This window comes from Myodes glareolus, chromosome 20, assembly GCF_982192425.1.
Source record: "Myodes glareolus chromosome 20, mMyoGla1.1, whole genome shotgun sequence".
Lineage (NCBI taxonomy): Eukaryota > Metazoa > Chordata > Mammalia > Rodentia > Cricetidae > Myodes > Myodes glareolus.
In genome coordinates, this window is record NC_142045.1 from 43,621,801 (window position 1) to 43,634,926 (window position 13,126).

The following is a 13,126-nucleotide window of genomic DNA, read 5'->3' on the forward strand; positions in this document are numbered from 1 at the left end:
TGTTCACAGACCCAACTAAGTTGGTACAACAGGAGGACAAACCATCTAACTCCATCATGTTGAAGGTGTAGACACACAGCCATGGCCACAGGGTCCCTGTTAAGCTCTCATTTGGGGTTTCCGGGTGGATTAATCATGCTGCATTCACAGTGGGAATTTAAGTAGAGTGTAGGGGTAGAACATTTCCTTTAAAACTTATGTGCTTTGTGCTCTGTCTCCAGCTTCCAAGGGTTCCAACCTAACGCAATGGCAAGAGTGGAAAGGAAGTTGCCTATGCTGATCCCATCGGACGCAGAAGCCCTCGGCATCTGTTGGCCAGATCCAGACTCCCTACCTATGTTCTATTTACTGGGGCTGATCCCAGAGGCATTCACTAAAGTGGCTCAGGATAAGGACACAGGAGATGTGGAGGCGGGGCTCTGCAGGGGTTTTCACTGGGGTGAGGGCGTCTGGACTTTGATTTCCAGGTCAGTGAGAATGTCTGAAAAATGGATTCCATCTGTTCTCCTGGCCCCATGAGGGAGGAAGGTTGTCACTGTCCACAGACCTGTGAATCCGACCTAAACAAACTCCACAGTTAAGGAAATAAACACTGCTTGGGGAGAAGCTGAAGCTCCTGGGTAAATGACAACAAGAGGGGTGAGCTCTCACCGGGAAGTCGGGGACAAGAAAAGGGAACCTGACAGAAACTGGTTCACTAGGGACATTTCAAAGTGAGTGTGTGGGGTCATGGGCCACAGATGCTTGGCTTCTCTTGTCCCCACTCATCAGCAGAGCACTCTGGGTGAACCATTCTTTTGTATACACGGGTAGGGTTCCATGAGGGCCTGGGTGAGCCGAGGTGATTCATTTCATTATTGGGCTATTCAATTTCAAGTCTAGTCTTAGATATTGTAAAATCAGCTAAGTTTTGCTTTTATTGGGACACCTTGTGACTATCTCCTATTACAACTGAGGAGGGCTTCTTATCCACACAGAATCAATGCCATCAACAGATTATCCAGTTATGATGTGGTCTAACTATGTTTGTCCTAAAATGCATATGTAGTGCCTTTTCTTTTATATTTTAGTAAATAAAGCTTACCGGAAGATCAAAGAGTAAAACAGCCCCACTGGTTAGTCTTCCAGACCAGGCAGTGGTGACACACACCATTATTCTTAGTAGCCAAACCAGTTGCCATAGAAACTGGGTGGTGTGTGCCTTTAATCCCAGTCGTGCACACCTTTAGTCCCAGCCCTAGAGAGGAATATAAAATGGGAGGAGACAGCTCTCAGTCTCAGTCTCATTCTGAGATTCTTAGAGGCAGAATCGTCATTTCGGACGAAGGCTGAGGTAGAACCAGTGGCTGGCTGCTTTGCTTTTTGGTTCTTCAGGTTGAACTCCAATTTCTATCTCTAAGTTTTTATTAGCCATGCTTCACGCATAAGTTAAAGTCTCCTTGCAGAGTAACATGTGAGAAGTCTGGTTTTTCAAAGGTCTTTGCATGAACCTCATGACAACAATTATTGACCATATAAAAGACTCTCAGTATTTGAAGACACCACAAATGTGCTACCTCTGTAAGCCAGGAAGTCACCCTCACCAGAACCTGAACTGCAGGTGGCTTGTTGGTGCTCTCTCTCTCTCTCTCTCTCTCTCTCTCTCTCTCTCTCTCTCTCTCTCTCTCTCTTTCTCTCGTGTGTGTGTGTGTGTGTTTATAGCAGCCTGTACTATCTCAGAATGGTATTAATTAGAGTTGTTCTTTTCAAACGAAAGCTCAGTTTAATTTGCAGACATTGTTCGTGCAGTCAAAGTCTGAAGAATATAGCTAGTTGCTAAAAACAGGCAAGAAACATCCTACTGCAGACCTCCTTTAACAAACGAATAGTTCTAGAAGAGACTGTTTCTTACAAAAGTAGGCTGCTTAGCATGCTGTCATCAAATTACAGAAACACATGAACTTCCATAATTCAGCAGTGACACTTCAGTGAGCACACAGGAACATGATGACCAGAACAGGACTGAGAAAGACTGTGTCTGTAACTACTCTGATCCTTGAGTGAGAAAACCTAAATTAGGAACGTTTTCCCAAAGGCATCTTCCCTTAAAATGAAATGAAGGCCAAATCAACATGGGAGAATTGTTACAGAAGAAGTAGGCAGGATCAAGAAGCTGTGGTAAACTAGATCTTCACATTGGACACATGGTTGCTTATCCACTCTGTGTGTATGGAGTGCATGCATGGTATCTCAGACTTGGCCAACAGAAATTCATCCACATGTTCCTAGGACTTTGTGAAACCTTGAATACAGCCATGAGCAGTCCTTAGACTGAGGTGATTCGAGTCTTGTTCTGCTTATATTCTAATGTTGAACAGTGATTATAAGAGATTGGTGTATTTAATCCATCTCCTGTAGTTAGTCTCAACCATGCACACCAAATTCAAATGCAGATTCATGAGGAGGCACATCATCAAACTGAAATGTTAGGAGACAGAGAGATTCTAAAAGAGAACAGAATTGTCTTTTCTCTGAGAACAGAATATTCCAGTCTCCTTGAGTGAACTGATAAGAAAGTCAACTGTTTCAGACCTTAGGCAAAGTTGTCCTGAGCACATCTTACTTCCAACCTGCTACTTGTTCTTTCCAAATATGTTCTGGAATTGTGCAGCGAGAACAGCTTCTTTGTGAACAATGAATGAAAACATTCTGTAACTAAAGTTATTGCCATTTAGGCTTCCGACATTGCAGGTTCAACGTCTAGTAAAAATGAAAATTCAGAGTCCCACTAAGAGAACAAAACAAGATGACGTAACGATTGATCTAAAATGTGCTGAGCCCAAAGGGCGGAGAAATGCTTTCCATCAGCTCATATTTCTGGTCAGGAGTGCTGACTGACTCCTCCGTATGCACTTAAATCCAGTACATAGATAGTTAAAGTTGGAAGAAAGCTGAAGCTGTCATTGATAGATCAGCTTGTGACCTCGCTTCGGGTCTGCCCTGCCTGGATGATATTAAGCTGCTTTGTAAATAAAACAGCTTTCTCTATTTCTATTCCTTTTTTCTAATTTTACAAGGAATTTATGATATACACATAGCCAGAAGCCAAGAAAAACTAGATCTTTATGATATTTTTTATTAGAATTACAAAATTTATTTTGATATTTTCTCTCTACCACTCTTATAAAAAGGCAGGCAATTTCAGTAACAGAAATTGTTTTCAATGCACAGAATGTGACTTTAGTTTTTAGAGGACAATTATAACAAAAAGAGTAAAATAAGATGAAAAACTTACAATGGTCTTTCCCTCATTTACACAATGACCAGTGTAAAAAATATTAAGAATAATTTTGAGCTGTAAGTATAGGGCACAGTCACAGTTTGTGCTGTATAATTTGCATATTTTGAGATGACAGAAAACTACCAGGTGCGCCATGGAATGAGCTAAAAGGAATTGTCAAAAATAACCCCTGCTTTGACCTTCCTTGTCCTTCCTCAGATGTTTTTGCTCATTGTGCCAGGTGACACATTGGCCTGGACCCAAGGTCAGCATAAAAACTAACGATTCTTGTCTCTGTGAGGACGCTATTGTTCTCCCAGGAATGTCAGTGTTCCCAGGAAAATACGGAAACAGGTCATTAAGTTACTCAGCTAAAGCTAATCCTCACACAGCCTTCAAAGCTGTACAATTAGACAACAATATCTTATTTGTTCCCAAGATAGGAGAAGATAAGCTTAAGGTATGTAATAGTACAGTGAAGAATTTCTCTGTGTCTAACAGGGATGGGTGCTGGGTAACACTTGGTATAGTGCCTATACCTAATATATATCTAATCCTCTTTAGATTATACTTAGTTCTCCTTCTGAATCAGCATTTCTAGGATCTGAAATCAATTCCCTTGGTGGTAAATGTATCAAATAATTTGTTGTGCTAAAACAAACTTATTATTGTAAAAATCATAAAATCTTTAAAAGTAAAATAGGCATCCTGTGAGTTTGCTTTTTTTTTCTGTGAAAATTTTAGCTGTGAAATGTTCATCCTACTTTTTCTATTGTGGTATCATCCACAATTTCTATATATTATATCATGTATGTATCTGTTTATCTATCTATCTATCTATCTATCTATCTATCATCTATCTATCCATCTACTTACATGTTTCCATTTATTTCTTGATAATCCATTTATGGTTTATCTATCAAATTATTATTATCATCTATCAAATATATTACACACACATATATTGCTTTTCTGTTGACTATTATCTTCCATTTATGTACCATTTGTGTACATATATGTATAAATCATCTGTTTCTATATCTATCAATAATACTTCTATCATGAAAATCTACAAAGAAGATAGCATCATCAAACCTGTTTTACATACGAGCAAAGTAAGATCTTGAGGGTTAAGAGACTTATTGAATGCTGTAAATATAGCTAGCAAAGTTTCAATTCTGACCCCCAGAAGTCAATTTTATTACCTCCACTTGTAATTGTGTCTAGGTGAATTCTTAATATTACATAAACTTTAAAATTTATGTTTCATTTATCCCAAATTATTCAGACATACTAACAGGAATTGAAGAAATGAAGACAATAAACAAATTAGACCTAGGAAATAAAGCACAAGAGAGAAAATATGCTAGAGCTATGGTCAGAGAAATCTGTTGGAGACTAGAAAGGGTCCTTAGAACACACAGGATGATGGTGATCTATAAGGGTCAACATGGGGCATGTTGCATGTTGCAGTACAGGCTTTAGTGTACTGGAGCGTGCAGATAAAGTCAACATTATTAATGTTTCTAAAAAGGGGGAAAAGGCTGCGTGTGTTCTTCACCCCTCGTCAGGGACATTTCTCTTTCCAATAGACAAAGACTACTACAAAGAAATACAACCAGAGAAGCTCAGAGTTGTGGAGCCCAGTTCGAGCGGATTTATCTGTGAAATACTCCCACACCTATGATTCAGGGAATGTTTTGGAAGATGGGGCAGAAAAGAATTCATGAGCCCGAAGACTTCATTGTGAGACGGTGTCTTCTGGTAACATTAGAAGATACACTCGTAAAGTGTCACCCACATGTCCACCCAAATGTGAACTGAAGGTGCCAACAAACATGCCTGACTCCATGGGGAGAAGTTCAAGAGGCCAACCCTATACAAAGGACTAAGGGCAACTGAGTAAAACCGAGCATGGCAGATGTGGAAGAGCACACTAGTTGGTTGTCCAGATCCAATGGTCTGCCCTGAAAACAGACTTACAAATGTATATGGATTCAAAAGGTTGTATTTACATACATACATACATACATGCAGTAACAATGAAAGAAAAGGCCATGAATTTGAAGGGGGTGAGAAGGCATGGAAGGGATGGTTTTCAGGGAAGAAAAGGAATGGAAAACATAATTACATTATAATCTCAAAAATAACTTTAAATAGAGCAAAAGAAAAATGCCAAATTAAGCCTTTTTTTAAAAAATGAGCCCTTTCTTTTGGTGCTTTGATAATAGGAACTTTTTTTCAAGGAGCTAAAACAATATTCTTGGGTGGAAGAAATCATCTTGAAATCCCTACTTTACAAATGGTGGCTCTTCACCCAGGTGGTAAAGACCCATCAAGGGTAAGACTGTGAGCTGCCCTACATGAAAAAATACAACGCTAACATCAGTTTCTGCCTTATTCTCACAAAGAAACACTGCTCTGTATTGTACTGCTGTCAGTCTGGGTAGCACTAAACAGAGGGGAGGGGATGATCTTGGCAGGAGAGACAATGATGGGAAGAATTTACCTGACTTGACCTTCATCCACACTAGTTCCCAAGACTCACATTGTGTATTTTAGATACATTATCTTTGATTTGGTTACATGTTCAATAACTTGTTACAGAAACATTTTGGCATAAAAATAACATGAATAAATTAACATAAAAATAAAGGAATAAAAATCAGTGAAAATAAATGAACTGAGGATACACTTTCCCCAGTTCGGGAATGTCTCCAAGAAGCTAATCAGTTGACACAGTAAAAATCAAACTGTGTTAACCTTCTTTCTGATGGCAACATATTGTACTGATATTTAAATGTAGGATCTCTTCAAACTGCATGGTTTTAACCTGATGAAATAAAGACTTTTGAAGCTTCTGGTTCTTCTTTGGTTCATAATTAAAGAATGACAGTGATCAAGACTGACACCCAACACAATTTCACATTTACATATTTGTTTTCTTTTTCACTTTCGGAGGAGGAGATATTCAAATCAAAGTTGATTCACATATTCAAAACATGCCAAACTCCTAACAAATACATGAAGGAGGTGACTTGAGTCAACTCCATGCAAACTGAAAGGCTAAGACACAAATGCTTATTCTCCTGCATTGTGTGTTTGTTCTGTGGGTTTGTTGTTCTGTGCCTTTGTTGTAACACAGCATGATCACTGAGACCTCACATTTAGCTTCTCTGAAGTCCCAGTTCTGGGGACCCTTAGCTTTCTCTTCTGTGCCATGTTTACTACATGGCCAAAGTTGACATCTTTGCCTTTTCAAATGAATCCCTCCTAATGTTTAAAACATACACATGCAGTACAGTAATGGTGGTGCACATCTTTAGTCCCAACACTTGAGAGGTAGAGGCAGGTGAATCTCTGAGTTTGTGGCTGGCCTGCTCTCCAGAGGGAGTTTCAGAATGGCTAGGGCTACTTAGGTCTCAACCACTCCCTCCAACAAATATACATGCACTTAGCTGTTAATATGTGCATTTACCATAAAATTTGTTTAAACACAAGGTTAACATATTTTTGTCAGGAACACATGCTCATAAACACATTAGTATACACATTCACTTCTATATGATTTAGACTTTAACGTTGTTGATATAAAATAAAGACAGTATATGCTAAGATTTAATATTTATCAAAAGTTCTGGAAAAGGGTGAAATGTACAAACTCCACCTCTAGCAATCTCCTTTTTCTGTTAATTCTCAAGGATTATTCTGTGATGTCAAAGCTCTACTGGATTAGATCACCCGTTTATCCACCTGTGTAGTTGGAGGCTGCTTGTTCGTTTCTGGCTGCTCAGCCCTGAAATAATCACACAGAAACCACATTATTTGTGATATTGTTTGTCCAAGAGATTAAGCTTAAGCATATTGCTAGCTAGCTCTTATATCTAGAATTAATCATTTCCATTAATTTATATTTTACAACAAGGCTTGTAGCCTACTGCCAAGGTTCTGGCTGGCAGCTTGCATCTTTATCCTCTGGCATCTCCTGGCATCTCCTGACTCCGCCTTCTTTCAATTTAGTTTTCCCCACCTCTGTTCTGCCCTGCTATAGGCCCAAAGCAGTTTCTTTATTCATTAACCAATAAAAGCAACACATTTACAGAAGGACCTCCCATACTACACCTTCTCTTGACTAAGGTACCCCTTAATCTGTTCTTTGGAAGGAAAGAACTAAGTATAGGTATTTATATTCAGGTCAAACCATCCCAGAATTTAAGGACTATTTCATATTTGATAGTCAAATCCCAGCAAAGGAACAGAGAAAGCACCCAATTGAAATTTCAGTGAAGCAACGGAGAGAGAAAGAATGCCAAAATTCCAGGATTGCTCCAAATTTGCTATGATTTTCTATCAAGGTAAGGCTTCGAGGAATGTCAGACTTCACAGGAATCATGAGAGTAAGCTTTTCTTCCTTTTAAGAAAGAGAAATTATACTCATTCATTGCACAAGTTTTCAGACATTCTTCTTAAAAAGTCTTCTTGATATCACTCATGAAATGGGAAAGCAGTTGTCCCTCTGTCTGGCCACAGAAGGGTAAACAGGGCCCCATTCTGATGACCTCCAACTGGAGCCCATTAGTCAACAGGTAGGACCAAACATGTGGCCACATCAGTCTGTGCTGGTCCAAGTGCGAGAGACAGGCAATTGAACAGTGTACTGCGATACCTAGTTTCCTATCTCCAAGAGCCGGTTTTATGGCTCGTTCTTGAGTGGCACACACGGAGCTGCGGCGTCTCTTGGTTTATAACACACAGAAGTCTAAGTAGGAAATTGAATCGAGGTTCCTTAAGTGGGGGATTGTGTAAACATTTATTGCATTTTCATGTGAGTCAGACTGTTCAGCTCACCTGCTTTTGCAGGGATCATATAAAAGAACATAAGGCAGTAATTGTGCCTGGAAGCAACGGCTCCATCTGTCTTTAAGATCTCCTTCCCACTGGATTTATGTGGAATATGCTGGTGGCTAGGATCGGCCATGCGCCCTGGACCTTGATTAAAGCCGGAGATGAAATAACAAGGCCTTCTGGAGCTACAAAGTTGACCCATGGAAGACGTAAGAGATTCCTCCGCGGAAGGTGTGTGCTGCCCACTCAGCCTGGATGAGGATGTGCCTCCAGGCCGCCCCTTCTCGATACTGTTTTAACAGACTCTAACTCAAGTCTGTTTCTTTGCAATTTGTGCTTGGGAACTCGGCTTGTATTACAGAGCTACTGCCTCCTGGCCTGTAAAACAAAGGTGCTGTTTACCTCCTCAGTGTTCCACTGGGGACAAAGCGGCCCATCTAAAATCTAACTGTAGACACGAAGCACAGTAGGAACTCAACACATGGGGCCTCCTCACGCTCTTTGTGATGGACGGGATGACTCTGTGTAACCACTAACCTCATTAGAGATGGGCGGGTACGTATTTGCTCAGACAAACAGAGCACAAAGCAGTAATATTAAGGGCAAAATAAAATTCTGACATACTCATGAACTTATATTTTTGTTTCATTTTTGTAGCTAAGAATATGGGTAGCTAAGAATCCAGAGGAAAGAAATTGATATTGCTTTTGACCAACATGAAATGATCAGACTGAATTAATCATTAGAGATGATTGCTTTTCGTGTTTTGATGTGGGGCATTTTTGATTACTTGGTGTAAGACGTCCATTTTACATCTAGGAGAACGGATGGACTTAGAGATATTTCTAAGTACACTCTGCAGTTTTAAACTACTGATTTACATCCCTACTGTTTCCCCCAAAGAAGGTGCTAAGTACTAACTCATTGTGTCTGGATTACCTACCTGCTTGGCATAAATCATCCCTGTCTCTCCCTTAATCTTTCTACTATAGCTACTGAGCAATTGAGTTTTCTCCCTCAGTGTTCTGGCCACATCCTATCCGTCCTTCCTTGCAGAATCAAAACTACACATTAGCAGCGAGTTTCAATCTCATTCATTGACACTCTTTGTTATTGCAAAAGAACATTTTCCAAGAGCAAAAATTTACATTTAGCTCATTATTTTAGCTTCTATTACAACTATTCTGAATGAGTCCATCTGGCTTTCCCACTTGTCAAATAAAATCCTATGTCCCATATCCTACACTAAGGTCAAGTCAACAGCTCTGAATTTGGGAGGTACAGCACATTAAATTCTAACTCAGAATGCGTGAGTGCATCTCTCCAGGACCTGGCCTCTGTGACTGAGCTGGTATCCTGCGGTCCTTGACCACCACTCCTCTCTGCTGAACTCAGGGATACTTCAACTTCCACCACACTCCTGTGGATTTACCTGTCTTGCATTCTCAGCCCTGATACAAATGGCCCACTGGTTTTACCGGAATTCTTTGATTTTAAACAAACACATGATCATTCTCTCCTGTGTATCAGAATTTAACTGATGTGGAGAATTAGTATATGGAGTCTCCAGGAGGAGGTATGGGTCACTCCAGGCTGAATCCTCAAACGTGTATTTCTGCCTGTCTTACATGGTTTAAACTCTTCTGGGATGGCATTCTTCCAGGACATTCTATTTTAAAGTCAAGTCTTTGTTTGGTGTTTTTCTCTTCACATATGTACCTGTCTATATATCCCTTCTATGGAAGTAAAGAAGCAGGAAGGCACTGGGCAGTGGTGGCACGTGCCTTTAATCCCAGCACTTGGGAGGTAGAGGCAGGCAGATCTCAGTGAGTTCGAGGCCAATCTGGTCTACAATGTGAGTTCTAGGACAGCCAGGACTGTCACACAGAGAAACCCTGTCTCAAACTCTGCCTCCCCCCCCCCCGCCCCGCCAAACAAAAGAAGCAGGAAAACTTGACGAGAAACAGAACAGGTTCTGTGGTCTCAGTTCTGCCTTCCCGGGCCCCAGAGTCTTGAACCAAAATAGACCATTTTTCTTTATCAATATCTCTATAGAAAATGTACAAACACGGGAGACAACAATGATTTACTAAAATTCAAAGATCCATTCCCAGATAAATCAATTTTTGTAGGGCATTTGGGCATTATATATGTCAAGAACTGAAAGGACTAGAGGCATCGTGGGTACAAGTTCACTGTGGTTGATCAGATGGCCTTTTATTTGAATCAGGCCGCTCTCCTCTGAGGCCAGTTTCCACGGCAGTTCAACAATGAAAGAAATAACATGACAGAAAGAGCCTCTAGTTAGAGCCTCCTGTTGCTCCAGGAAACACTTGAATGACTTCACATTGGGTGAGGCTTGGGATAGCACAGTCCTCCCCAAATGGCTGGTTAAATGTGGTAGAAGGTTCTTTCTCACTGAGAACTCTGATGGCAAGCAGCCCTTGATCTGGATGAGTGTTGGCAGCCAAATGGAATGCCCTCACTCCCAGCATTCAGTCTCCTTTGTTATTCTGAGACGACCTTCCATCCATGGACACCAAATGATTTCAAGCCATCCCCTGTGGCAGAGCTGGTGAAGCAATTTAGAGAGCATGACAAGAAATGAAGATTCTGGAAACTTCTTTCACCAAGCAAGGGAAGAAAATGCATTTGGAAGCCTAAAAATGCAGAAAAGCTAATGTCTTCAGAGGATTTTTGCTCTACTTGGTGCAGTTTGCTGTTATGATGTCCTAAGCAAACACAAGTTAAAACATCATACTCGGAGTATTGTTTCTTAACCAGTTGTTAGATCATATGATTCTTGCATTAAGTGAAATGAGATTTTTTTACACATGTATCTAACTCACTGAAATTACATAGTGCACACTTCATAGCTCCTAGCTCCCAGGACTGGAAGCACCGCAGAGATCTGACTTAAATGATTTATTCCACATTTCCAAGAACACAGTGTACTCTCTACTTTCTGTCTCACTGCTGAACCAAGAAAAGGCTGGATGGAAAATCAAAACAAACCCTGGGTTCCTTGCTCTTCCTCTGGCCTCACAGCTGCTCGTTTTCCCTCCAGTGTGTGGTTAACAGAGTAGCAAAGTGAGTCACGAGATTGTGTGTGATGGGGTCCTTGATGGTGTATGATGGGGTACTCTGGTACCTGACACTTCTGCAAACACTATAACTCTTTAAATTGGAAACACTGTTAGAGCCATGTACACTCCCAGAAATGCTAGACTCATTTGCTCATTTGAACACAAGGTAACATGTAGCACGACTTTGCATTCACCCACTGCCAATTTTCACTGTTATTTTCAGAGTTCAGTGCACAAAAAGAGGGATGTCCAAAGCACATGCTGCATGCCCCTCTGCTCAAGCACATGACCTTTGTCACACAGATCCTTAGAAAGAAAGCACGGATTTGAAAATAAAATTAGTAAGAAATTCAAGAAACACAGCTTGAGATCTACAGTGAAATCACTGGGGATGGCTGGATGTGTTTCATGTCCAGGGAGAAGGGGTGAAGACAGAGGGACAAAAACACCACACAACAGCCTTATTTAATCAGCATGACAAGACATTTGATATTTGATATTTAATTGCTATTGACTGCAATGGATTCTGGGAATTTGTCTTAACCTGCTCATATTCATGCATGCTGATAAAGATTTTACGATTAAGAAAAGGTCACAGTCCATGCCAGAAGAAGTCTTATTTCAAACATTAGAAGAGCAAGGATGGAACAGACACTGGTCAAAAGCCAGGTTTAGGCTTTTTGCAAATTATTTTCTTTTTAGCGCCTCACTATATGATATTCTAGGGGAAAGGGACTTACCATGTGAAATATTCATGGCCTTACAAACAAAAATCTAGTCATTAAATTTTAATATTTTGTCTGCTCATCCCTGTGAATTTTACAGAAAATCTTGTCAGTCTGATAATGTTGCAAGGTTTTAACTTCTATTTAAATATAAAATTGTCTCTGCTCTTTGAAAAAATTAGAATTATGTTAACAGTACCAAATTAACCCATGAATTTTATAGAAACATCCAGAGATTTAGATTAAACTCTTAAGCCTCTCTTGCCTGGTTCTTCTAGCTCTGTCATTTTTTGGGTTAGATGCCCTTGTCTCCTTTTGTCGGGAATCTGCTGAAAGGTCCAACATCCCAGGGAGATTTTCTTCAAAATCCACCTCTGTGCTTTAAATGTTATCGCTTTGTTTATCTGGCCATTATCTTGAGTGGCACTTTCTTGATGGCAGAGATAGAGCAATAGTCTCTCAAAACAGTGGACATTCCCATTTGAAATGGACATGTAGATCTAGTTGTCCTAGAAATGTATAATGTAACATGAAGGCCAGCTTGTTGAGGTTTTTGTCCTACCCAGTACCCCAAAGAAAATCACAACACAGGACTCCATAAGATTATAAACTGATTGGTCCATTAGCTCTGGCTACTTATTAGCTCTTATAACACATATTACCCCATTATCCTTATCTATGTTAGCCACATGGCTCAGTACTTTTTCTAGCTGGGCAGCTCACATGTTGCTTCTTCGGTGGTCTGGGCAGGACTGGCAGAGGGAGCTTCCTGCTTTCCAGAATATTCCTGTACTCATTGCATCACCTCTACTTCCTGTCTGGTTTTCCCACCTATACTTCCTGCCTGGCCAATCAGCGTTTTATTAAAATATGATTGACAGATTACAGACAATTCTCCCACACCAGTATAAGGTGACAAATAGCCCAGGGACTTCAGAAAAATCCTCCAGCCTCTGCATATGTGTTTATTCTATTCAGTTTAACTCAGTACCTGTTGTCTAAAGAACTGATTTCTAATGTGTGGCCAGCGAAGTTTGTGTTTTGGAGACCTATGTAATTTTTATTTGGTTTCAATTTTTAAATATTAATTAAAAATCAACCACACTATTCATGTTGCCTGTTTCTTGGAAAGCCATGCAGAAGGCTGGTTTAGTAAACACCCATTCTTCACAAGGAAGTCAGTATCTAGATATAGATGATAAATGTGAGAG